Raw genomic sequence first — 4,095 nt, forward strand, 5'->3', positions numbered from 1 at the left:
GGAGGGGTGTGGGAGGGTACGGTCGGGGTGGCGGGGGGGAGGGAGCAGATCAGAGGAGCTTAGCTTAGTCAGAGCCAGAGGCTTCCCCATTCTACCTGGGGCTCTGGGGCAGCCCCCCACCAGCTTCCTGGGCATCTCAGTTCCCACAGTGTAATTTGGGGGCGAAAAAGTGGGTGTTGTGGGCATAGCTATAGGCAAGTGTGCTGCCTGGCACCTCCTGGGAGCTCAGGTTTTTGGAGCTGGGACGGCTATCAGCAGGGTTCCCTGTGCCCTCTGACCCGTCCTCTCCCAGAACCAAAGCCTATCCCTCGGGCTGACCTGGATTCATGGAGGGCTGTTCTCTGCTCCCGTGCAGGCCACAGAGGGCCAGTTGGACTAGGATGAAGGACGGGGCTTCTGGGAGCTGTGGGTTCCCCTCCCCCTGCGGCTCTTCATGGGTTCCCAGAGTCAGGCCCACCCTGCCTTCAGCGCCTCTCACAGGCACCATGTGCCTGCTAAGAGGCTAAGGCTCTCAGACCATGTGCAGACTTCTCATTTATTCATTCGATCATTGACTTACAGCCAGATGCCCTGGTAAAGCTGGGGCTCCTGAACTTACAGTCACACAGTGCGAGCTGAAGTGAAGGCTGTTTGTTCCCACACACCTGCAGCTTCCAGAGCATCTTACTCTGCCCTCCCCTTTCCCTCCCCCCCCAAGGTCCCAGTGCTTGGAGCTCAGTGAATGAAAGAATGAATGAATGAAGAGGGCTGAGTGAGTTGAAAGTGACCCTGGGATCCCTGAAGGCTGATCTCAGCCCTAGAAACGGGGGAGGGGAGGTCCAGGTGACCTTCCAGGCTGTGGCCATGGGCCCACAGCCCTGTGCTGAGCGTCCTATCCTTTACCTGTCCCCACCCTGCATCCAGCAGCCTGTGCCAAGTGACAGGGATGCAGCAATGAGCAAACCACCCAGATGCCCTGATGTGCAACGCACGATTTGGAAAAGGGAAGACCACTTGCTCAGGGGTGAGTGAGTGGGTGGGGTCAGCTGGGTGCTGGGGACAGTGGACACAGGCAGAAAGAGCATCCTCAGGAGACATGTGGTCTGTCCCTCAGTTCCCTGGCCTGGGATATGGAGCCCAGGGGGTACTGGGGCTCCAGAGCCAGGCAGGGTGCTGGCAGCTGCCCCAGTCACTCCCACCCTTGGGCTCCATCCCAGTGCATATGGCCCTAATCCCACACCATGGAACCACAGTGAGGAGACACTGGTGCTCAGAGGAGCGAGAACTTTCCTGGGAGGTGCAGTGGGAGTCACCTGGCTGACACAGAGCCCTGCTCCAGGCAACCCTTGAAGGATGTCTACAGAGGGAGGGGTCTCCATCGGGACCTTTCCTGGTTTCATGCCCTGACAGAATTGTGAGCTCCAAAGGGGGATCCTGATGATGACCGAGATGTTTATTTGCCTGTGTCCAGAAAGACTTGGCCACCAGGCTTTGTATTTCCTCAGAGTCTAGCTGTTGCTGGACAGTCAGGACCCCTCTCAGTGTGGGCATCCCAGGGCCATTCTGGGGCACAGACCAGTGGCTTTGGGGGCCTGGTTTGGAGCCAACATTTCAAGCTAGTCAGACTTAGAATCTGGGCTTCTGTGAAGAAATTTCCAATCATGAAATGTGTCATTTGAAAAAATATATGTGTCAGTTAAGTGTGCACTGAGCCTGGACCACATGGGATAGGGTTGTTCTAATAAACACGAATAAGCCAGTTTTCACATTAAAGAAATAACAGTTTCAAGTAGAAATGTGGTGCTTTTAAAAGAGGTTAATTAATAAACAGCAGGTAATTGTTCATGGCACATGGTGGCAGAGGGTAATTTTCATTTTAGAGGAGAGAAGGGCCAAATGCCCCCCCCAACTCAGATTTTTTGTGTAATAATCACCTTGGCTTCACCTCCGCCTTTAATTTTTACAGCTGGAGCTGTTTATCATCGCTCCAACTTTCACTAAAAAGGAAAAACTATCACTTAAACAAAGCCATTGAAAACTCAGCATCATATGTGGATTTCTTAACATAAATAAATCATACAAACCAAGATTTATGTTCTCCCAATGATGTCATTCGCTGAAGGCTGCCTTCCCAATCAAATCAGCGGTTAGTGACTCTCCTTTTGTGTGTATGCTTTTTGCAAAATAAGAAAAGCAGCGCTGGCATCCTGGCTGCTCTCTTTCTCTGCTCCGCCCAGGACATCAGAAAGGTCTCCCTGCATCAGCACAACTGGGTCAAAACGGTGATCACGGATTCAACGCCACAGATGGCATTTCAAGCCTTTGTTTTTGAAACGCAGGTTCTAAGTTGAAAGACTGTTAAGGCTTCCTGAAGGGTTTGCTCAGACCCCAGCAGAAGCTGGGGGCCCTGGGGGTCTCTCGGAGCCTAGGATGAGTTTGGCTGCAGGGTCATCACGTTGAAATGAGCGAGGACCTCGACAGTCACCTGTGATGGGGAGATGAGATGTGGTTGCTCCGTATAGTGGAGGAGTGTCAGTCACAGCAAGGAACGAAGCCCTGATGTGGACCACAGTGTGCACGAAGTTGGCGAATGAAGCCAGTCAGAGCAGGTCACGTACCATTCCATTCCACCTACATGACATGTCCAGGATGGGCAAATCCACAGAGACAGAAAAGAAGCAAGTGGTTGCCAGGGTAGGGGAGAGGACGTGGCGGGTGACTGCTTCCTTGGCACAGGGTTTCCTCCTGGGAAGATGAAAATGTTCTGGAAACAGATGCCCACTTTATTTATTTACTGAAGTCTTCCGTGTTTGTTTGTTTTTATTGCTGCACCGGGTCTTAGTTGCAGCACATAGGGTCTTCATCGCGGTGTGCAGGATCTTTAGTTGCAGCATGCAAAGTCTTCGCTGCAGCACGTAGGATCTAGGGATCAAATCCGGGTCCTCTGTGTTGGGAGAGCAGAGTCCTAGCGACTGGACCACCAGGGACATCCCAGACAACCCACTTAAAAATGGAGACTGTCGTGCTATGTTAATTGTATCTCAATAAATCTGTTATTTAAAAATCACTACTGAGGACATATGTTTTAAAAGCTTTATGTTCATTTTAAAGTTTTTTCCATTTTGAAATGATCACACAGATGGGTCAGTGTGTAAGACCTCATGTGCACACCTGGAGTGTATAACATGAGCACTGACCTCAGCTCCTGGGTGAATGAAGCACGAGCTTGTGATAATTTTTCTTCAAAGTTCTCTGTATAGCTCCTTCCCCTAACTGCATCCCCTTCAACCAGGCCAGAGGTAACGACCCCACAGGTATTTGTGTTAACTATCTCCTAGACTTGTTTTCCAGTTTTATCACCCAAGACAGATCCCTGAAAATGGGAGACCAGCCACAGAAGCTTAAGTTCAGTTCAGTTCAGTCACTCAGTTGTGTCCAACCCTTTGTGACTTCATGGACTGCAGTACACCGTGCCTCCCTGTCTATCACCAACTCCTGGAGCTTGCTCAAACTCATGTCCATTGAGTCAGTGATGCGATCCAACCATCTTATCCTCTGACGTCCCCTTCTCCTTCTGCCTTCAATCCTTCCCAGCATCAGGGTATTTTCCAATGAGTCAGTTCTTCGCATCAAGTGTCCAAAGTATTGGTGCTTCAGCTTCAGCATCAGTCCTTCCAATGAATATTCAGGACTGATTTCCTATACGATTGACTGATTTGACAGCAGCTTTCTTAAGTTGAAATGACTGTAGAATGTTAAAATCACCAGTAGTGGGTACATGAAACGTGGTTAATCCAAACCGTGGTGTGCTCCTCAGCCATCGAAAGGAGTGGAGTCCTTGTACCCGCTACGGCACAGAGGGCCCTTGAAAACATGGTGCTCAGTGAGAGAAGCCGGTCACAAAAGGCCGCATGTTGTAGAACGCCATTGATACAAAGTGTCCAAAATCCGCAAGTCCAGAGAGACAGAGCACAGTTCAGTGGTTGCCTCGCCATGGGAGGAAAAGCTGTGGCATCTCAACAGGTGAAGGTTTCAAGGCCGGCTCCAGCCCCAGGTGTTGACAGGAGACCTTTATTTGGAAGCCAACACCTAGCAGGAAAATAGGGCTGACCTGGT

The 4,095-nt window shown here is 50.7% G+C and overlaps 1 long non-coding RNA gene across 3 annotated transcripts; it reads left to right on the plus strand.

Annotated features, from left to right (window-relative positions):
- Positions 1 to 3,046, plus strand: LOC100848883 (uncharacterized). 3 transcript variants are annotated; one of them, XR_009490864.1, is made up of 3 exons: positions 10 to 751; positions 904 to 1,003; positions 1,946 to 3,046. It is a non-coding gene; the product is annotated as an uncharacterized lncRNA (long non-coding RNA). The 3 variants fall into 3 exon arrangements; XR_009490863.1 differs by having other exon boundaries at positions 907 to 1,003; XR_003029755.2 differs by having other exon boundaries at positions 1 to 1,003.
- Positions 3,047 to 4,095: the final 1,049 nt, after the last annotated feature.

This window comes from Bos taurus, chromosome 16 (genome assembly GCF_002263795.3).
Source record: "Bos taurus isolate L1 Dominette 01449 registration number 42190680 breed Hereford chromosome 16, ARS-UCD2.0, whole genome shotgun sequence".
Taxonomy (NCBI): Eukaryota; Metazoa; Chordata; class Mammalia; order Artiodactyla; family Bovidae; genus Bos; species Bos taurus.